Source organism: Lytechinus variegatus, chromosome 12 (assembly GCF_018143015.1).
Source record: "Lytechinus variegatus isolate NC3 chromosome 12, Lvar_3.0, whole genome shotgun sequence".
In the NCBI taxonomy this organism is placed as follows: Eukaryota; Metazoa; Echinodermata; class Echinoidea; order Temnopleuroida; family Toxopneustidae; genus Lytechinus; species Lytechinus variegatus.
In genome coordinates, this window is record NC_054751.1 from 4,677,164 (window position 1) to 4,701,012 (window position 23,849).

Sequence of the window (23,849 nt, forward strand, 5' to 3'; positions counted from 1 at the left end):
AAAAGGAATATACATGTACTAAAGATTATCCATACAAACTTAATACATACATACAAACAGTCTCATCAACACAAACTGACTAAACTATGTTCACAATAAGGCTCAAACCATCAGCAAATTTGCTACTGCTGGGACTTGAACCCAGAACTGATCTTACATGTAGATTAAGAACCGTTTTACCTTTAAACTACAGTAGCTTGTATTGCTTGTGTGGTTTCAAGCAATTATCAAACATGGACTAGTCAACCAAACTTATCACAATTCAAGATACCAGTATATTTAAATAATGATAAATAATGACCAAAGCTCAACATTTTTTTTAATACAATGAATAAAATTTCATGCGTACAATTTGCATCCTTACTTACACGTCACTCCTTCTGACATGTAGAAAATATTGTTGCCACTTGCCAGCGTTCTGAATTTGTGAAGGACGTGAACGTTACTCATGTCCGGCTGACCGTAACGGAACTGCTTTCAAATCAAGAAAATTATGATGACATTCTTACATACAGTACATCCGTAATTTACAGTCCTGTGATCTACACTCCGTGAAGACCAAAGACAAACATCTGTTTTCGGTTCTTGACAGTGACACTTCAAATCTTCTGAATGGTTTCATTCCAATACTGGAGTTTATTTCAGACAGTGCACTGGATATTGGTTCATGTTACCAGTTGGTGTTGATCTTGGGGTCTTTTTTGTTCCGTTGTAAACAAAAGTCAAAGAGCCATAGATTTCAGACTGTAGTCCTATACTACTTTGGAGTAACCTTTTTTCAACTTGTGACATTATTTCAGATAAAGTTCTTTATTATAGTCTTATAAATATGTGTGCATACCATAGCCATAGGCCTAGATCTAGTGCTACCTGTAGATTCCCCACAGGCAGGATGGTTGCAGTGAGCAAGTGCACGGGATAGGATAGAACCACTCACACGTATTACCTCGCACTACAAAACATGTTTACGCAATGGATTTCAGAGTTGTCGTTGAACATCGCTTCATAACGCAAATAATGTTAGCCGAAACTCATTCCGCTACCCACCAGGGCTTTTTCTGGTGAATAGCGTTCCATTTTCATTTTTAAGAATATTTTTTAATATAAAAAGCACATAAAAAAAGAGCAAATCGCTTACCTCGGCCTGGAAAGTGGCTTCGCATGTCTCTTCCACGGAAATAAAAGGTTGTTGGTAACGCAAATACAATTTACAACCTTACTTCAGCTTAATTCAGCTTGTCGGTATTTTTCAAAACTTGATTCTTGGTTCATTGTGTGCGTAATTCTCATGATTGTTTGATAAAATGGAGACACCAATAAATGCAATATCTTATAAAACATACTTTTTATATTATTATTGCTGACGATAATACTTTTGGAAAACATTCAAAGCGATGACAAATTATAAACAAAAATAGGAAATTCTACGTACCTTGAACGAAGCCCAGTGCTACCCTGTTCATTTGTCAAGAAATTTTCCACAGTATGGTCAGTACCCCCATGTCTGCGCGGTCTCCCAAGTCTGTGCACCTGCGTATTGCACGATTCTAGTAAAAGAAAATACGCAACGAGCACGAACTTTACACATGCAATACATAGACAGGTAGCCATAAAAAAATCTGACTCAAAATGGTGGAAAAATAATGAATTCAGGGCATTTCATGTGACGGCCTCAAAATGCAGCCTTCAGAGATGCCAAGTTCAAAGACCAGCTATGCATGTGATTTTCTGTGATCTGAGTGAGATCACAGACATTGTGGACAATGTATATGGGGATAGGCTGTGATAGTTGCGTGAGACCACTTGTTCACTGCTACCACCCTGCCTGTGGGGAACCTACAGGTAGGACTATGGTATGCCAATGTTGTACAGACCACACACTTTAAAAATTCATTAAAATATCACTTTTGTGACCAAAAATTACTAATTTCCATACAGTTGCAATTTATTTTTCACTTAACTTGTGAATAATTTTTGTTTTCACCAGAGCGCTCAAAAACTTGAATTTGGGGCATATTTTTGGTACGCCCTCTATTGGTGGAAAGTAATATGGCAAGAAAATTTTCATTTTTTGATCTCTATTTTTAATTAAGAAAAAAATAATTTAAAGAATCAAATTTAAATAAGAGTCAAGTTGTATGAATAATAGGTGTATTGGAGACTGTCAGTGTAAAAAAAATCAAGCATTTGCCCCAAAGAAAAAGAGAAAATAAGCCAAACATTGCCACCCTTATTTTGCCACACATGGAGATATAAGTGAGAACAAGGTTATATCATAACCTTGTTCATTGAATGAGTGCGTGAGACAGAGATTTGAGGGGATGAACAAGAGTCCAAAATGCTTGAGTCTCACGCATAATGCATGAGACTTGGTAGCTCTGAGCCTTTGTCATCAAAATCCCTGAATCGTGTGCAGACATAGGGTACCATTTTTTTTTCAATCTGAAAATGACTGCCCGAGGTTTTTTCCAAGAAAATCATATATTTCTTTCAAATTTTTACAAGATATTTGGCACACTAACTCATTATGATGTAAGGAACATAATCAAATGAAAGATTTTGTGAAATAAGAAAAAATTCATGTTAAATCTTAACTCAAATTGTTAGGTGCGCAGACTTGGGGCCCACCATCATATAAGATTGGACACTTTGCTGACTTCGCGTAACGCTTTGCATTGATTTACGTGTAAAATAGTTTTTTGCCTAGTCTTCCCCTTGTACAGTTGTACCATCTTTGATATGAAGATAAATCGCTCGCCCTCTTTAGCAAATTGGACGAAAAATTTGGGAAATAAAAGCAAACTCCATATTTTGTCAACGAGACAGAGAAGGAGAATCAATTTGACAGTCTTTGAGGGATATTCATATTATTAGGGGGAATTGACTTCACATCGTTCGGTTAGTTTTGTAGGAGGACTTGATTTTATAAATCCTTTTCTGAAATTCGAGGGAGTTTGTTGCAATTGTTCATGCGCCGTGCCTACAATTTTCCTGTACACGGCGTCGGCGGCAGTAATGCATCCGATCATGATTATCACTTGTCAAATACCTACCTTGCAATGCAGTTCGTGGGACTACAATAATAAGGTGGGCCTACTTACAGTGAATAATTGAAACGACAATGCACATTAAAATATTTTATCTGCCTATATATTGAATTGGTAGTGTACTCACTATCACAGAACGGAGTCAGAGGGGGATGCCTTTCCCCATCATGCCTGAAGTACTTGTCAATTTCAGCAATAAATACCAGAATAATAGGCGCCTCCGCCTCCGACTTTGATATGTTTCTTTCACCATTCGTTTCAGATATCCTTCGATTATATAGCGCTTGCCGTAGTAGTCTGCGTGGCACAGACCCATATTTGACACTGTAACCAATTCTTACTAATTCTTCCATGTCTAGGGTAAAGACTAGACATCAAGTTTTCTGTTTGTATCAAGTAAGAGCCAGCCATGGTACACAGTGAATCTAGTTTCATTAATTCAGACTCTGCATTATGGACTAACGAATTGCCAAAATTAAGGGTCTGTGCTAGCAGACTAATCCATATTGTAATAGATATGTACTATAATTCACGCCCAACATTCAACGTTTGTCACTGTGGCGCAATGGATTAGCGCATTGGACTTCTAATTCAAAGGTTGCGGGTTCGAGTCCCGCCAGTGATGAATCCATTTTTTTCCGAAAAGCAATAATTTGTTCATTCAATTTGAGGGGTTAATAAATGGCATTGTATAGGCATCGATTTGTGTAATTACATTAGAAAAAGGAAAATACATGACACATCAGCCAACCTACTGTTATTGCTTTTTATGACGTCGTGCATATATAATTTTCCAAAAAATATTGCTAAATCTAATTGTCATCAGATTTTTATGAAATTTTCAGTGTTTTGTTGAACTATGAACTTATGAACACGTAGAATTAAATGTATTTTTCAAATCAATATGAGTTTGAAAAACTAGTTCACGGTGTTCAGGGGCAGCACGAGGATTTTTAAACTAGGGGACAAATGAAGGACAAAAGAATATTTGGGGGAGGCGGACATGATTATTTTTTTTGCCGGTTAAAAAAAACTCGAGTGCGGAGCGCGAGCTAAAGCAGCCCTACTGACTTGAAAAGGGACCTGTTAAGGAGTGTTTGCGGTGACTCGTGGAGATGATATCTAAGTTACCAATCATACAAGCGCTACGCGCTGAAAATGTTTAATATTCGGCACTGTTTTCGGCACTGCATGAAGATGATGCAGGATGCGTATATCTTGCTAAAACAATAATGAAAACCAGAATCACGAGAAGAATAATTGGTACGTATTCACTTGAACACTTAATTTCTAAAGGTCAAGTCCATCCCAGAAAATGTTGATTTGAATAAATAGAGAAAAATCTAGCTAGCATAACGCTGAAAATGTCATCAAAATAAGAAAGTTATGTCATTTAAACAGTTTTTCCTATTTTTCAGAAAATTTGATTTGATTTTGATTTTATTGTTTACTTCTGCAATTACATCATTCGTATATAATACATTTTCCATAACATAACAAACAGTATATTGAGAACTTTTTTGGCATGAATCATAACTAAATGTACTAAAATTATCATTACAAACAAAACTGATCTCATACCAAATTAGTTAACATTTACAATTTGCAGGAGAAGGATTGTCATCATAAGCAGATTGCTTGAAAAAATGACAACCCCAGGTTAAAACTCATTGATTAATATAATACATTAATACAGCAGAATCGATATACAGTACATTTTATGAAAAACAGAAAAAATGATATGCACAACTCAGTGACAAGCAAATTAGACGGTCGATGATGTCCCTCGCTCACTATTTATTTTGCTTTTTAATTGTTTGAATTATAAATTATTTCATTTTTTACAGATTTGACAATGAGGGCTAACTTGACTGAATAATATAGTATTAAACAATGCTAAATGAATTTCACATGTTCAGGGAGGAATTGATTTTCTATTTTATTCAAATCAACTTTTTGTTGGGGTGGACTTGTCCTGTTAACAGATCTTATCTCAATGAGTCAGTGCGAGCGCAAAACTCGTGAAATTTGGTCAGTCCCCCCCCCCCCCACTTTGAAAACCGTTCCGCGGCCCCTGTGAAAAATGTTGTTTTGGAGCAACTTACGGCTTGAGTGGGATGCTTACTGCATTTATACATCCTTTCCAGCTTTCAATTTTTTTATTTATTTATTTATTTTTTTTTTTTTGGGGGGGGGGCAAATGCCCCCATTCCCATCTAATTTTGCTGCCGCCATGCACTGACCGTGTTTTTTAATGGAAAACCGAAAACTTTAATACAGTGTAATTTTTATTTCCATCCATACATTTACATTTTTTTATCACTATATATCCATAAACATGATAAGTATGCGCAGCGAATGTGTAAAATCCCAACATTTAAAGAATAACGTATACAAATGGTTCAACAACGGCAAGCACAAATTTGACGTGTTAAAATACTTATTGTAACATACCTTTCCCATGCAAACACCACTCAACGAATATGTCTATATATCTATTCTCAAACAAAAATTTACGAGTTATTAGAAAAGTCACCGTAATCAATTTCAAGACTACTCCCCTCTTCGTGCAACGTTTGTCACTGTGGCGCAATGGATTAGCGCATTGGACTTCTAATTCAAAGGTTGCGGGTTCGAGTCCCGCCAGTGATAAATGCATTTTGTTGAAGGAGCAATAATTTTTATACATTTTGTGCGGGGTGATTAATGACATTGAGTAAACATTGACTGGTGTAATTGCACAAGAAAAAAAAATAGGGGCATGACATCGTTAGTAAATCTACTGCATATTTAGTACGACTTGCATATTATTTCTTACACACAAAATATTGCTATAGACTTTCGAATTCGATAACTTTGTAAATGGTCATCAGATTTGTAAGAAATGTTTATTTTTTTGCTATGTAAATTTTAATCATTTTATTTCTATTTTTTTTTATTCATTTATTGGATCTCTATGTTAATGCATGTCGATTGAACACGAATTACCATTATGTCACAATTCATTTGTACGATTACTTCCCATGTCGTGCAACGTTTGTCACTGTGGCGCAATGGATTAGCGCATTGGACTTCTAATTCAAAGGTTGCGGGTTCGAGTCCCGCCAGTGATAAATATATTTTGTTCAAGGAGAAAACAAATTCATAGTGATAAATGACATTGGGTAAACATTGATTTTGTGTATAATAATATAAGAAAAATAAAAATTGGGACATGAACAACCCTTGTGCATATTCATGACGAGGTGCACATAAATATTTTCACAAACTTGCTTAAATTTAAATTTAAAAGTCAAGTCCACCTCAGAAAAATGTTGATTTGAATCAATAGAGAAAAATCAGACAAGCACAATGCTGAAAATTTAATCAAAATCTGAAGTAAAATAAGAAAGTTATGACATTTCAAAGTTTTGCTTATTTTAAACAAAATAGTTATATGAACGAGCCAGTTACATCCAAACGAGAGAGTCGATGATGTCACACACTCACTATTTCTTTTATTTTTTTTTATTGTTTGAATTATACAATATTTCAATTTTTACGAATTTGATGATTAGGACCTCCTTGCCTAAAGCACAAAATGTTAAAATAACGCAATTTCACGTGTTCAGGGAGGAATGAAACTTCATTTCACATGACAATGACGAGAAAATCAAAATATTTCATATTTCATATAATAAAATACAAAAAATTAAGTTGGTGTTGGGGGCTAACAGTGACTGGATTGGACATTTGGTTTGCGCTGGCCTTTTTAGCGAAATGATATTTAACAGCAAATATCGAATAAAAGCATTATGCATGTACTTCAGCTTTAGAGAAGTTTTAAGTAGTATCATTTTCCTGAACCAAAATTAGTTAGCCCTGAGCCGTGAGATAATAGGATGCCCTCCAAAGAACTAAACAAATATAAAAAATTAATGATAACAAATCTAACTCTTGAGAATAATCATTCTAAATGATTCCTGAAAACCTCAACATTATAAATTGTGATCAATAAATTTCCATAAACATATACGCAGCGAATGTGTAACCCCCTAAACATTAACGAATCAGCCCCCCCCCAAAAAAAATCATAAAGTAAAAAATAAACGGAAACAAAAATTCATCTAATATGTTGAAATACTTTCTGCTTGTTACATAACATTACATTACATTAATGACCCCAATCAATGAATAGGCCTATCGTTATATTCTTAAAAAATATATATATTATACCAATCTAGAATAAAATCAAAACACCAATTACGAATAAAATAACAATCATGAAATTGATGAAAGTGAACTTTATTTGGTTTCGATATATTAATGCATGGCCATTGAACAAACATACTTATCCGGGATAATTATGTCACTATCCATCTGATAAGATTAATCTCCTGATCGTGTACCGTTTGTCACCGTGGCGCAATGGATTAGCGCATTGGACTTCTAATTCAAAGGTTGTGGGTTCGAATCCCGCCAGTGATAAATACATTTTGTTATTGGAGCAATAATTCTCATACATTTTGTGCGGGGTGACAAATGGCATTGGGAAAACAATGATTTTTGCAATAATATACCAGGGACCTGGTCATGGAGGATTATTCTATTGTTACTGGGGGTGCTGAGCATTATCACAGTACCCCCGTAACAAAAAGCCATTTAGTCCAGGATAGAAGAGGCATAACCTTGTTTTATTATATATACAATATTTTTTGATGGTTTTTTGTCAATTCGAGGGTGCTGATTCCGAATCTGAATGATGCCACTCGTAACCTTGAGCATTTTCCGCAAATTGGCAAAATTCAATATGGCCACCAAAATATGCAAATTACCCATGAATATCCTAAAATTGTCCACACATTGGATAAGAAATGCATGAAATTGTGTGGCAGGAGTGAAATAATATCTTAAAAAATATTTTTGACAAAATATTCATTTTCCTGATGTTCAGAATGGCCGCCATAGGCCCTTCTATACTTCTGTATTATGTACAATTTGAATAGAGAAAACTAATTTTCGCAAAAATTAGCTCTAAACTGCAAAAAAATCGCGATGTATGAATGAAGTAATATATGCAAAGTATCATTGCTAAGGAGATATATCATTGATTATGCAATTTATGGAAACATTTCTGTATTTTGATATCTAAAATAGCCGCCACTGGCCCAAACAGTATTGCTTACAATGGCAATGGGGGCCAAAAAAATCAATGTACAATATCAGGAAGATAAATATTTTGTCAAAAATCATTTTTTCAGAGAGTATTTCATTCCTGCCACATGATTTCATGCATTAGCCAGTGTGTGGACAATATTGCGTGCATTTATGGTGCTCACTCCTGTGAATATTGGTTTCCCACTTTGCATTGTACATAATACTGTTAGTGTCAATGGCGACCATTTTGAAAGTAAAAATACAGTATTTAACAAAAACTTGAAACATGAATGATATATTTCGTTAGAAATTATGGATTTATACGGTTTCCCATATTCATTATAGTGCTCTCTCTTGTGATTTCTTTGCTCCTTTTTCTCATTGTGCATACTACTTTTATGGCCTTTGGCAGCCATTTTGAATATCAAAATGAAACATTCATCACATACATGGCATATTAATAATACATTTCGTTACCAATTATGTTTTTAGTCAGTATTCTAATAATTTAATCTTAATAACATGCATTTTAATGATCATTCTTGTGAATTTTTGGCCCCCATTGCCATTGTACTCAATACTGTTTGGGCCAGTGGCGGCAATTTTTGATATCAAAATACAGAAATGTTCCCACATATGACATAATAAATGATATAGCTCGTTAGCAATGATGATTTGCAAATTACTTCATTCATACATCGCGATTTTTTGCAGTTTAGTGCTCATTTTTGCGAAAATAAGTTTTCCTTATTCATATTGTACATAATAGAGTATACAAGGGCCTATGGCGACCATTTTGATTATCAGGAAAATAAATATTTTGTCAAAAATTATTTTTTAAGAGAGTATTTCTCTCCTGCTACACAATTTTATGCATTCCATAGCCCATGTGTGGACAATTTTAGGATTTTCATGGGTAATTTGCATAATTTGGCGGCCATATTGGATTTTGCCAATTTGCGGAAAATGCACAAGGTTACACGATTGGCATCATCCAGATTCGTAATCAGCACCCTCGAATTGACAAGAAACCATCACAAAGTATTGTATATATTAAAAAACAAGGTTTGGTCAAGTTTCTATGGGGCCTAGCTATCCTGGACTAAGTTCTTAGTTCCACTCTGCGCATGATCAGAAGATTCCTGCCCTGATCAGAGGAAGGTCATTGGTACTAAAGTGACATGGTGGTGTAGATTATAACGTGATAAGCACCAAATTTCATGTCTTGATTATTCATATATTCTTTTAAATTGTGTTTTTCATTTACATCCACAAAAAACAACAATGCGTCCACGAACGACTGGTATCTACACTTAGTATGCCCTATTATGCATTCAGAGTAGAAATGCAACAAATACTTCCATAGAGTCAGAGTGTCCATAGTCACTTTGATCTATTCAATTTCTTCATCCTGCTATGTCAGGCATGCTTACGTAGTACCTTTCTTTGAAATCTACCTATCATAATGAAAGAAATTAAAGGTCAATTGACCAAAATTGTCCATGGCGTAACTACGAACTGGTTTATAGAAATTTCTCCCTGGCCAGGGGAGCGTTTCATGAAAGGACTTGTCGGACGTTTTATCCGACAAGTATCAGTTTATCCGACAGTTACCATAGGAACAGTGCCTCTAAGCCGATCAGAATCAAGGAAAGATGTCAGATCTGACAACTTGTTGGATGAAAATATTGATGAAACGCTCCCCTGGTCCATGAAGAACACTCAAAATGGGGACATGATATATTCAACCACCCTGTTGCATAATCATGAGGACATGGACATGCATAAACATTTTCACAAATATGGCTAAAATCTGAAATTCAATAACTTCGTGATATATCATCAGATTTCGATGAACTTTTCAGTATTTTGCTGAATAAATGTTAATCATTTTACTTACAATTATTCATTTACTGGGTCTCTATGTTAATGCATGGCCATTGAACATAAATTACCAGACATTTTATGTCACAATTAATTTCTATGATTATTTCCCTCCTCGTGCAACGTTTGTCACTGTGGCGCAATGGATTAGCGCATTGGACTTCTAATTCAAAGGTTGCGGGTTCGAATCCCGCCAGTGATAAATACATTTTGTTATTGGATCAATAATTCTCACACATTTTGCGCGGAGTGATAAATGGCACTGGGAAACATTGATTTATGTAATACTATAAGAACAATAAAAAATGGGGACATGACATATTCAACCACCCTCTTGCATATTCATGACGACATGCATAAACATTTTCACAAAAATGGCTAAACTTTGAAATTAAATAACTTCGTTATTTGTCATCAGGTTTTGATGGAAATTTTTATTTTTTGCTACGTAAATTATAATCATTTTATTTACAATTATTTATTCATTTATTGGGTCTCTATGTTAATGCATGACCATTGAACACAAATTACCATTATGTCACAATTCATTTGTACGATTACTTCCCTCGTCGTGCAACGTTTGTCACTGTGGCGCAATGGATTAGCGCATTGGACTTCTAATTCAAAGGTTGCGGGTTCGAGTCCCGCCAGTGATAAATGCATTTTGTTCAAGGAGGCAAGGAGCAATTGTGCGGGGTGATAAATAACTATGGGTAAACATTTATTTTGTGTAATAATATAAGAAAAATTAAAATGGGGGCATGACATCATCAGTCAATCCATTGCACATTTATTATGACGTGCGTATACTTTTTATCACAAAAGATTGCTAGAATTTAGAATTCGATAACTTTGTTATTTGTCATTAGATTTTGATGAAATTTTCACTTTTAATCCTCTTATTTACAATTATTCATTAATTCATTTGCTCTCAATATCAATGCATGGCCATTGACAATAACTTACTAAACATAATTAGGTCACAATCCCTATGCAAGATTACTCACCACAAAATATGGATGATTTTTGTTACTTGTTATCATATTTTGTAAGTGACCACAATACTGTGAACCTACGGGCACATGAAATTGAATTAAATGGTTTTAAATCAATGTGAGTTTAAAGGTCAAGTCCACCTCTAAAAAGTGTTGATTTGAATCAAAAGAGAAAAATCAGACAAGCTCAATGCTGAAAATTTCATCATCAAAATTGGATGTAAAATAAGAAAGTTATGACATTTCAAAATTTCGCTTATTTTTAACAAAATAGTTATATGAACGAGCCAGTGCTGTTACATCCAAATGAGAGAGTCGATGATGTCACTCACTCACTATTTCTTTTGATTTTATTGTTTGAATTATACAATATTTCAATTTTTACGAATTTGACGATTAGGACCTCCTTGCCTGAAGCACAAAATGTTAAAATAATGGTATTCCACGTGTTCAGGGAGGAATGAAACTGCATTTCACATGACAATGACAAGAAAATCAAAATATTTCATATTTCGTATAATAAAATACAAAAGAAATAGTGAGTGAGTGATGTCATCAATTCCCTCATTTGCATACCGACCGAGATGTGCATATCACTGTTTTGTGAAATGAAGCGAAACTTTAAAATGTCATAACTTTCTTATTTTACATCCGATTTTGATGAAATTTTCAGTGTTATGCTTGTTGAATTTTTCTCTTTTTATTCAAATCAAGTTTTTGTTGGGGTAGACTTGTCCTTTAAAAAAAAGTTCACGGTAATCAGTGGCGGCACTAGGATTTTCAAACCATGGGGCGAAATGGGGGCAAATGCTAACAAGAAATTTTTGGCCGGTTTCAAAAAATCAAGTGGGAAACGCGAGCTTTGAATTTAGGCCCCTTTGAGTTGAAAAGGGACCTGTTAAGGATTATTTGCAGTGACTCGTGAAGACGATATTTCACAAAATAAGTAATGCCAGTGAAAATTGCGAACGTAAAGTATTCCTGAGATGATCATTTGACGTTCTAATCACTTTTTGTAACAATGAAGAGGATGGATATCAAACTTGATGCGAGCGCTACGCGCTGAAAATGTTTCATATTCAGCACTTTTAAGTCAATTTGAACATGCAGGATGCGTATCTTGTTAAAAAAATAATCAAATCTCAAATCAAGAGAAGAATAACTTGTTCATATTCACCTGAACGCTTGACTTTTAAGCCCCAAGTTTATGATCCTATTTCAACGTTTATTTATCCCAATCAGCCACTTCGAGAGAAAAGCGCGGGCGAAATTTTGAATTTCATGTAATGATCTGAAAATTTAAGTTAGTGTTGGGGGCTAACAGTGACTTGATGAGAATTTTGGCTTGCATTGCGATTTAAGCGAAATGATATTTAACAGCAAATATCAAAAAAAAACGTTATACGTGTACTTAAAGGACAAGTCTACCCCAGAGAAATGTTGATTTGAATAAATAGAGAAAAAATAAAAGTAGCAGATTGCTGAAAAATTAATCAAAATCGGATGTAGAATAAGAAAGTTATGGCATTTTAAAATTTCCCTTATTAAAAAAAAAAAAACGGTGTTATGCACAACTCAGTGACATGCAGATGGGTCGGTCGATGATGCCCATCACTCACTATATCTTTTGTTTTTTTATTGTTTGAATTATACAATATTTCATTTTTTACAGATTTGACAATAAGGACCAACTTGACTGAACCATATTATATTAAACAGTGCTAATTCCACATGTTCAGGGAGGAATTAATTGCTGTTTCACTTGACAATGAGCATGATGAGTGGAAAATTAAAATATTTCATATAATAAAATTCAAAAGAAATAGTGAGTGGATGACGTCATCAGCCTCCTCATTTTGCATACCAACCAGGATGTACATATAGTTATATGTACATCCTGGTAAAATTAAGCAACTTTGAAAATGTAATAACTTTCTCATTCTACATCCGATTTTGATGAAATTTTCAGCGTTTTGCTAGTTTTCCCTCATTAATTTTCTTTCTTTTTCCTAAAGCGCACTGAGACCTGTATAAGGTGTAATGCGCTTTATAAAAGCTGTTCTATTATTAATATTATTATTTGATTTTTCTCTATTTATTAAAATCAACATTTTTCTGGGATGGACTTGTCCTTTGAGCTATAGAGAAGTGTCAAGTTCCTGAACCAAAATTCGTTAGCCTTGAGCCGTGAGATAATGAATAAGATTATCCCCTCCAAAGAAGCAACAAAAAAAAGGAATTAAAACAAGTGTAACACTCGAGAATAATAATTTTAAATGATTCCTGAACATTATAAATTTTGATCACTAAATTTCCATAAACATTTACACAACGAATGTGTAAAAACACCCCTAAAACATTAACAAATGAAAAAGCCTCCCCCCAAAAAAAAAACAACAAACAAACACCGGCAAGCACAAATTCATCTGAAGTGTTAAGATACTTTCTACTTGTAACATAACATTCCCAACGTGTATGACCCCAATCAATGAATAGGCCTATGAATTTATTCTTAAACAAATGTTTATCATACCAATCTAAGAATTAAATCAAAACACCATTATTATGCATAAAATAACAATCCGGAAATTGATGGCGGTGAACTTTATTGGGTCTCGATATTAATGCATTTACCAAACATAATCATCCAGGATAATAAAATCACAATGCATTTGTAAGACTTCATCGTGCAACGTGTGTCACTGTGGCGCAATGGATTAGCGCATTGGACTTCTAATTCAAAGGTTGCGGGTTCGAGTCCCGCCAGTGATAAATGCATTTTGTTCAAAGAGCAATGTTTTTCATACATTTTGTTCGGAGTGATAAATGGCATTGGGTAAAAAATTACACTCGAGAATAATAATTTTGAATGACTCCTGAAAACATGAACATTATTATTTGCTGTCACCATATTTCCACAAACCTATACGCAGCGAATGTGTAAAAAAACACACTCCTAAACATTAACAAATAAAAAAAAACCCGGCAAGCACAAATTCACCTGATGTGTTAAAATACTTTCTGCTTGTAACATAATATACTATTCCCCTGCATGTAAGACCCAAATCAATGAATAGGCATACGATTCTATTCTCAACAAAACTATATTGTACCAATCTAGAATGAAATCAAAACACCAATATGCATGAATACAATGACAATCTGGAAATTGATGGCAGTGAACTTTATTGGGTCTTGATATTAATGCATGACCATCGAACGTCAATTACCAAACACAATTATCCGGGATAATTATGTCACAATCCATCTTGTAACATTACTCGCCTCATCGTGTAACGTTTGTCACTGTGGCGCAATGGATTAGCGCATTGGACTTCTAATTCAAAGGTTGCGGGTTCGAGTCCCGCCAGTGATAAATGCATTTTGTTCAAGAAAATAAAACTGTTTAAGAGGGTGGTGGTTTTAGTGTTCGTGGGTGTATAAATGGGAGGGGATATGCGCCGATCGCTCCCTGGATTTTCAAACTTTATACATTTTTTATGTAAAAAACTATTTTCTTAGCATTATAATTTTGTCTTATTAACGCAGCTGTCCGAAAAAGATAAATGTGATAGAAATACACTATCAAAGTTCGTTAATGCTCGAGGGGCAAATGCTTACTTTTTTAGTATTAATGGCGTATACCAGTCAATCACCCCCCCCCCCTTCGAAAAATACATTCATATATTTTCAATATACTTACTTGCAATCTCATTGTAAGTGATTCCGATTAAATGTTTCCGAATACATCAGCGTTATTAGATCACTCTCCATAAACCTACATATGTAATGTATTTAAAAGCAATAATTTTAATGATATCATAACAATGGATTAAAAAATAAAAACAAAGGCAAGCACAGATCCATCATTTTTTTTCTCCAGACCTTGTAACATGCAGCTCTCCCCATTCGTCATGTGCGTAATCCCAATCGAACAACTAGCCTAAGATACATACACTAAGACTAAAAGAAGAATGATACCCCATTTCCGGAAAAAAGTAGTATAGTTATATTTTGTCATTCCATTGTAATTACCATGATTATAATGCTCAACTGCCAATCAAAATCAAGGATTTCCTGGAAATTACCACTGAATGACAAATTTATCAAAATGACAAGTTTTATGAAACTTACTCAACTCACCAAAGTAACAAAAAATGAAAGAAAAAAAGAATCAGAAAGTTGATAGCATGCAGGCAAAGTTTATTGGGTAGCCGTATTAACTGATGGTCGTTTAAAAGTGTTGTAGATCAATATCGGTCCATGTGGCTCAATGGACTTCTAATTCAAAGGTTCCGGGTTCGAGTCTCGGTAGGGATATCTCTTTTGAAAAAAAAACAACATAGGAGAAAGGATATGCATTATCTGAGTATTGTTCATTCGTTTTATATCTCCACGGTTAAAACTTTTAATTGTAACTTCAGACAAGCACTACGGTTTGTTCAATATTATTGTAAGACATTGCAAGAGACGGACTGTTTATCATAATTTTGCATACACTTGATAATTATGATTCGTGAATCAACAAAATTCATTAAAACACAATATCCAGGGGGACTCGTCTAAACCACGCAATTGATCAATACAAATAATATTCATTCTAGGTTTTTCAGAATCGTCGAATCTTTAAATAAGAAATAAACAACATCTATAACGCCTTATACTTTAATAAAGCCTAAGTGAGTTTTAGTCGAAAGAGTTGTCAATCGATTTTTATAAATAGAGATATAGAATGTCCTTATATGAATAGCATATAAATATGATTTTCCCATCCAATTAAACTTAAAACTATACTTAAACGGAAGAAAATAAGATGGATCAATGACTTGCCGTCAATTCCATCCCAAAATATAATTATTCAGATAATTTCTGCGGCATCTGCCAAATTAACATGTCTCGTCTGCCCCAAATGAAAGTTAAATAATTTCTTCGTAATGATCATCACGTAAATTTCAATTCATTCGATGCTATCTTAGTTTCTTAATGGTTCAGTTGAATGAAGAAGTCGCAATGAATTTATATTTTTCGTTGAATTCGGAAAGATAAAAATCAGCGTTCATATTTCCCCGACGCCAATCAATTTTCTTTCCAGTCGTCAACGAGTTTTCTGCACTTGACATTGGTCTGGCATTCATTAAAAAAAAACTTTTTAAAGGATATTCTAAAAGCAGTAAAAAAAAGAGTTATAGAGGTCCTATATAGGGAAAATAACAATAACCTAAGAAGGAACTACTAACATGTCATTAATGCATTTATATTGCCATTACTTCGCTCAACACATTCTTTGGTTACATTTTCCTGATGTTTTAATGTCATAAAAAATTGATTTAGTGCATCGTGATTATTGAAGATAATTAACCACAGTATTAATTTCTAAGCAATTCATATTTCAATACAGTTAGACGATTACATTGAAATCTGAATTGCTTATTGATATTGTAATTACTTATTTCCAATAATCACGATAATATTGACATCATAATGATAAATGCATTAATAATGCATTAAAATGCATTAGAATAAGTGCGTATTGTTATTAAATGCTCCGTGCACTCTGCAGGCCGACTATATCCACCTTAAAAGATTCTGCCTCTGTCAGTGGCGTAACTACGGGAGGGGGGGGGGAGGGGCATGTGTGGGCATGCCCCCCCCATCGGCTTGCAAAAAAAACGGGAAAAAGAGGGAGAAAAGGAAAGAAACATAGAGGGAAAGAATAAATTATTGTTCATTATAATGTTATATTATTATTATGTTATAATATATTACTTTAAAAAATCATAACTTTATGAAACATAATATGTTCAGGGCCTATGTATTCATTGTTCCTGGCGCTCGCATTGTCTGTTCATTGAGATATAATAATCCCGTTGTACTAAAACCTCCCGTTTTCATGTCAATGTACACCACATGTATTTCCTCGCACTTCGAATTATCATTGTTTTATGTAGTTACATATGCTTCTTTTCATGACTACTTAAAGTGGTTGCACCATTTTAAGGTCTTATAATATAAACCACTGCCTGTCCATGCTTACGTTCACATTAGTGGATTGCTGAGATATGTCTGCTCTTCATGAATTCCTAACATCAGTCCTTAAAATGTAAATTTTTTTCTGATCTGAATATCAAAATTTTTCAGCTCGCGCTTCGCGCTCGCATCATTTGGTTAGTTAAATACATATGATCTTCCTGATGACTAAAAAAGTGTTTCGTGTGTGTAGATGTAATTCTAACAAAATTAGCATACGCTAGGCACTCGCATTAGATGACTGTGGTGAGACATGTATACTCTTAATGGATTCCTAAAATATAGTCCTTAAAATGTCCCTGTTTGGGGTTAATATATAAAAAAAAATTTAGCTAGCGCTTCGCGCTCGCATTGTTTGTTTAGCAAGACAGGTACGTATCATGATTACATAAAAATTTGCTTATAATGTCACTTCGCGCTCGCATTATGTGATCAGTGAGATACATATCCGTTTAATGGCACTGTCCTTGAAATGTCACCATTGATTAGGTCTGTATACCTGGCTCACGAAGTTACTCAAAATTTTTGCTGGTGCCCCCCCCCCTCCATGCCGTGACCTACGGTACGCCACTGGCCTCTGTAATAAAAAGAATAACATTACAGACGTGGAAAATGAGGACAGAAATCATTATTTCAATCAATGCTTCATCACCAGATCACTCATCGCGTATATTAAAAATATTTTACCAAAGTAATGCAAACATTTAAGATACCATAACTTTTTTTTCAATTTATTCATTTCATTTGTTTTCTTTACCCACGCTAGCCTGTTCAGTGGTTTAGACACTGTTGTCATCCAATGCACTGCACCAATTTTAATGAAATTAAAAAGCCCTGAATACGTTTTAATTTCAGGCCGGGATATCCCCATTATGTTCATTGTATTATTATTGCGAAATCAAGAATCAATGAATTAAAATGTATACAAACATAAGTAAAAAAAAAAAAACAGTTACCTGCGGAGATAATTCCATTGCTGTGTAAACGCCCTGATGTAAATGACATCTTGTAGGCACTCTGTTATTACATCTTACACGAAATCAGTCACTTAACTGAGATTTTCAGAATTAGATGGGAATAAAAGACTTTATTTGATATAGCATCGGTCTCTGGCTTGTAAACATCGAACAGCCCCCCCCCCACCACCCCCGAAAATTTGGCAATTCGATTTCATTATTTTCCGGGAAGTTTATCGAGGGTTCAAGCATAAGCACCTTGGCATGGCGCCGCGGAACGCCATTCAAGTTACTTCGTCTTTTCACATTTACGACGCACTTATTATGATGCGCGCATGCGCAAGCACTAAAGCATGATCACAAACCCCAAAGCTGCGTATATTTCGAGGGTAGGTGCAAGGTGTGATATATGCAGTATATATATTATATATATATATTCAAATTTGATTTGATTAACCCCAAAATAAAACGAAACTGTACTCATAGGTTTAAGTACCCCGGCTTTAATCGTGTTCGCAAAAATACAAGATGCTAAATAATTACAAGTTTAAAGTAGTAAAGATACCTGATTACTTCCTTCTCTTTTTTGGTATTTTCTTGTCTGTTTAAACTGAACTGATTCATTGTTCTGTATTTGGACGGGGGGGGGGGGGATTGGAAAATAAATACATGAACGTTATGAGATAGTAGACCCTATTCATGACTTTATTCAGATAATTAATGTACACTTTACATGCGTTGAATTGATACAGAAAGAATATTAAACAATTTATCCAGGAGTACTTATTCAGGTTTGCTCTGACACTGTGCGTGCTGCCCTAATCCCATAGCGCCAATCTAGTAGTTAATACCGAATCTAATGAAATGTGATTACAGATATATTAGGATATCCTATTGGTTATCCAATTTTCACGATGCTCCAAGTAGAGTAAAACATATTATTTTGACGTGTCGATGTTGAAAGGGGAAAGAGAAAAATCATATCTCCGATCTCTTCCCTTCCTTCCTTTCCTTTCCGTTCTCAAAATGTAGGAGGTTGCCAGAGGGGTTGCAACCCTTAGGGGGAACGGCCCATAATCTTCATGCACGCTTCGATTCTCAATGAACCGGGTCTGGGAGTGAAAATCAAACGCGATTCCTGTGAGGAGAGGGAGGCATCACGAAAGATGGACTTTATTCAATTCAAGAGATATTCCGCGATTTGAAGAAAAGTTGAGGATTGTTCCATGTTTGAAAAGAAGCTTAAGAATTGCAGTATTTCCGAACACCAGGGGCCCGTTTCATAAGACTTTTTACCTGAGAAAACTCAGTTTTTGCCCTGTGTTGAAGTCAATGGTAGAATTCAGACTAACCTTAGTTTTCAGTTTTTACCAGAGTTTTCTCAGGTAAAAAGTTTTATGCAATAGGCTCCTGGGGATCCGTTTCATAAGGAGAGCAACTATCATAATAATTATGACATTATTGTACCTTTGCCATTATCGCAATTACCATGGAAACTTTGATTGCGATTGGTTTTCCGGATTGGTTGTTCAGTCTTGTTGCCATGATGGTAGTTGCCATTATCGCAAAGATACCATAGTGTAACTCTAGAAAACGTACCACAAATATTTTCAACACTTCCCTTTTATCCCCCTCTCTCAATTGTTCTACTTACAACTTACACCTTTTTCTATTTCACTTTCTTCAACATTACTGAAAAGACATTCTTAAACTTATTTTAGGGGAAGGGGGGGGGGGCTTAGTTCCATTGGGAATGAATAAATACGAGACAGTGAAAGCATGTACACACCAAACGATTAAAAAAGGTTGTAGTTGTATATTATGATAATTAAATACACACGTAAAAGAAATGATGAATGGATATATTCTTTCAAAACTGTTCGTATATACAACTAACGCAATTTCCTAACGTGCGTGCTGAGTTTATTACATTAACCCATTTGGGATGTACCTCTTGTGCAGTGAACTAATCGTTTTATTGGCGTTATCAAAACATTTGACAAGTTGATGCCAACTCCTTGAATATTAAGTGGAATGTTTTATTGATTGTTGTTGACATTCAGAACCGATATGAGTGTTATATAAACACGGGCAATTATTTTACGATGCTGCATCAAACCAAACCATAAACGCTTCCATATTAGGAATGGAAGTTGTTCACATTGTCTTGTAATCGTCGTTATCGGAATGGCATTGCCTCGAATAAAACTTTAATACTCTCGAAGAAAATTTGCTTAAAAAAGAAAATTATAATAGAAATAATCCTATCAACTCTTGTGGAAGAAAGTTACCTTTATTTTATGTCACTCTTCTGAACATGCTTAATCAGGGAGTTCGGAAGTGAGATAGAGGGGGGCGGGATGGAGCAGTGGCGAAATGGGCCAATATTTGAGGGGAGTATATATGGTGGATGGAGGAATAACGATAAAAAGATACGAGCGAGCGAAACGAGCGAAAAAATGACCCTTTTAGTGCAAAGGTCTAGTTCTTAAATAGATTTTGGCATAAAATTGAGAATATATTATTTTTTATTCAAGCTTTCCCTCTTCCCCTTTCCCTTTTTTTTTGGGGGGGGGGGGTCGTCAAACTTTTTTTGTAAGCCAGTACGCCAGGGGGTGCTGGGGGGGCTTCATCTCCTACGTTATTTAGGAAACATAAATAAGAACATGAAAATGATTAATAAGTTATTTTCATGTTCTTATGCATGTTTTCTAATAATAATATCAAAGAGGCCACGAATAAAATGTGAAAGGGGTTGGAGCTGAACATGTATAAATAAGATCATAGTTTGGTGGTCATTAGCACATTTTGTACATGCTTAATGAGAATATGTTCATCTGTGTGTGTTTGTGTGGGTGGGAGCATGGGCGGAAATCTGTCCACAAAGGTAGGGAACCAGGGCCTGGAAACTTTGACAAGCAATAACAAAGTTATCACCCAAAATGTAGGTCATTTTTACCCCCCCCCCAAAAAAAAAAAATAATTAGATAACAAAGTAATTTATTCTTAAATAAATGTATTATTTCAATTGTGCATGATGTATTTTTCTCCATCATAAAAGACAAGAAATAGTAGGGGGCATTTGATAACGTGTTCCCCTACCATTTTTTGTATAGGGGACGCGCCCCCCCCTGTTCCCCTGGGATTTCCGCCCATGGATGGGGAGCTCCCAAGTCCCCGAATCCGCAGCCCCTGTATTATATTCTTTGCATATTCTGCCTCCAATTTCCGATTTCGCCCCCCTGTGCTCAATTCAGGTATATATAGGCATGTTGGATGTGGACCAGTTTTCAGAGGGTGAATTTCGTGAGGCTATTTTCATCATTTACCGGGAAATTAACCACTAATAGAGATTTGAATGAAAAGCGTTCATTCAAATGACAAAAACAGTTGACCAATTAATGACCAAAACTTTATGAAATACTAATGAATGATGATACCGGAAGTATGGATGTTTTGATTTTGTTGAGCAGTAATAGGCACAAATGTAAATGAGTGCATATTATAGATGATTATCATAATTTAATTCATTTTTAAACCTCGCTTGAAATCTGAAATATCTCATCAGATGTGCGTTAATGATTTCCCCCTTGTATCACATAATCAAGTATGAACATGAGGGGACAGACCGTGTTTTGCATTTTTTTCAAAAATTGAAATATTCTTAAATTCATTTTATAAAAGAAGAAAAGAAAATATGGTCCTGTGATATCCCCACTTCACTGATTTCTTGTCAGGTGATATATCCAAACTAAATAATGCTGAATGAATGTTTTCTGGTCTATTATCCAATTTCAAGAGAATTTCACATTTAAATCAACTTGATCTCGTCGTAAAACAATCCCTTTAAACCACGTAGAGTGACCCATTGTGACACCACGAAAGCTTCCAAAAATTCAAATATTCTTTACCTTCAACCTCGTGGGATGGGTATAGACTGTGTTACGTGGAAAGTGAATTCATCGTGAACCGACGATAGCTTTCAACGGTGAAATCTTACGACGAAATAAAGTAATCTTTGACTCTGTGGATAGTCGTTATCCCCGTTATTATCAAGAAAGTCAACAGCCCGAAGCGCACTGGTCGGCATGGCAGACAAGGAGTAAATCATCGTCCAACACTCAAATGACAATATTTTCCTCTAAATAAACCGACTAAACCCCAACATAACAACAACTAATTTGAGCAGGGTAACTAACCTTATATCAACATCAAGTAAACATTGAAATTGATATTGTCATCAATCCAGACAAATATTAATGCACAATCATCACCACAATTACCTATTCTTCCTCCACTCTCCTTCCCCTTAATGTTCCAGACAGGACTGAATTCAAATAAGATCATCAAAATGACAAAATTTCACTACTCTTGGGGCTAAATTACATGTTTTTTCCCTACATGTCCTCTCTTTCTTCTTTGCTTTCATTGTGAGGAAGTTCAGTCTAGTGGAGGTAAATGAATTTTGAGGGAGATTAATTATAGGAAACATTTCAATCTTCAGTTTCCAGTCAGTTCGGAGGTTGATTTTCTTTAAGAGAGTATGTTACCGATAATGGGGTATGTAGCCCAACGATGCGACGTTCTGTTTAAAGATCAAATCTACCTCAATACCAAGTTGAATTAAAAGCGATGAAATATATCGTTTTTGTAGAAAATTATAACAAAAATTTACACAAAGAAGCAAAACATTGAAAATTTAATAAAAATTGGATATTGATTGAGAGACAGTGATGTGTTAAACTTTTGATTATTTTCACGAGGGTTCACATAAGGTTACGTGTAAAGTTTCGATGACGTAACACACTCATTGTTTCTTTTGTCATTATGATCATAATTATAAAATATTCCATCTCTACCGATACGATGATAAAGTACATACTAATCGAATAATTATTCGCTATGCTGGTGATATTCGTAGATCGTGTAATAAAACTATGTTTTACATTAGAACAGAAAATGGAATTGTTCATTATTCGTACAAACCATGTCAACAGGAATAATACTAATAACTGTAATAAAAGAATTAGTGAGCGTGTTATCCAGGTTGAGCATATTACTTTTGTCTGAAATTTCAGTGTAATACTTGTTTATTTTATTTTCCTTTTGCTCAAATCAACTTCTTGTTTGGGTGCAGGGATGGAATTTAAGGTATAATACTCAGTAAACAAATTTGGGGAAATTGATTTGATGAGAGCTGTTAAAAGTCTAACTAAATTTATCGTCATTTTTAAAAAAATTCTTTGGATAATACACTGACGTGATGGTGCACGCTGCTGTCCCACCCATTTGATTTTTTTTAACAGAATAATATTTTGGGTCGAATCAATGTATATTTAAATACAATGAGTCTCGTTTTGATGCTATAAAATTTGATGATTTCAGCTTAATATAATAAGCTCGTTCGCTTCGCTTCTTCGCAAACGACATATTGCACACTTCCCCAAAACTCAAATTCTCAATTTAGTTGGTAATTTTCCCACTGGGTGCTAACTATATTAAATGTATATTCATACTCACATAATTGGATTGTTAAATTAAAATGATGCAATGAAATTTTGGAGTTCATTTTTTCTTCATGGGACAATTGATAATAATTTGAAATCATTTCCAATGCATGAAATGCAGTAAGTAAATTAAAACTATATCCTCACTAATTTGATTTGGTCTACGAACGTCTTGTACATCATTCCTTAATTTGCAGAATGCTTTTTAAAGTGTGATCTGGTTCTATCTAAACGCGAAACGACATGTAATTATTATCTGGTAATTCCTCTACTACAAAACATATCTCTATTGAATAA

At 34.7% G+C, this 23,849-nt stretch overlaps 1 long non-coding RNA gene and 8 other non-coding genes across 9 annotated transcripts; 8 read left to right on the top strand and 1 right to left on the bottom strand.

Moving 5' to 3' along the window:
• Positions 1-1,432: 1,432 nt before the first annotated feature.
• On the bottom strand, positions 1,433-3,312 carry LOC121425544. The gene is made up of 2 exons (XR_005971503.1): positions 3,175-3,312; positions 1,433-1,547 (listed from the first exon to the last, which is right to left on the bottom strand). It is a non-coding gene; the product is annotated as an uncharacterized LOC121425544 (long non-coding RNA).
• A 286-nt stretch (positions 3,313-3,598) lies between these two features.
• Positions 3,599-3,672, top strand: TRNAR-UCU. Its single transcript has one exon. It is a non-coding gene; the product is annotated as a tRNA-Arg (tRNA).
• A 1,953-nt stretch (positions 3,673-5,625) lies between these two features.
• TRNAR-UCU lies at positions 5,626-5,699 on the top strand. The gene has a single exon. It is a non-coding gene; the product is annotated as a tRNA-Arg (tRNA).
• Positions 5,700-6,086: 387 nt separating this feature from the next.
• TRNAR-UCU lies at positions 6,087-6,160 on the top strand. Its single transcript has one exon. It is a non-coding gene; the product is annotated as a tRNA-Arg (tRNA).
• Positions 6,161-7,440: 1,280 nt separating this feature from the next.
• TRNAR-UCU lies at positions 7,441-7,514 on the top strand. Its single transcript has one exon. It is a non-coding gene; the product is annotated as a tRNA-Arg (tRNA).
• A 2,681-nt stretch (positions 7,515-10,195) lies between these two features.
• TRNAR-UCU lies at positions 10,196-10,269 on the top strand. Its single transcript has one exon. It is a non-coding gene; the product is annotated as a tRNA-Arg (tRNA).
• Positions 10,270-10,649: 380 nt separating this feature from the next.
• TRNAR-UCU lies at positions 10,650-10,723 on the top strand. The gene has a single exon. It is a non-coding gene; the product is annotated as a tRNA-Arg (tRNA).
• Positions 10,724-13,760: 3,037 nt separating this feature from the next.
• On the top strand, positions 13,761-13,834 carry TRNAR-UCU. Its single transcript has one exon. It is a non-coding gene; the product is annotated as a tRNA-Arg (tRNA).
• A 530-nt stretch (positions 13,835-14,364) lies between these two features.
• TRNAR-UCU lies at positions 14,365-14,438 on the top strand. Its single transcript has one exon. It is a non-coding gene; the product is annotated as a tRNA-Arg (tRNA).
• The last annotated feature ends 9,411 nt before the right edge of the window (positions 14,439-23,849 follow it).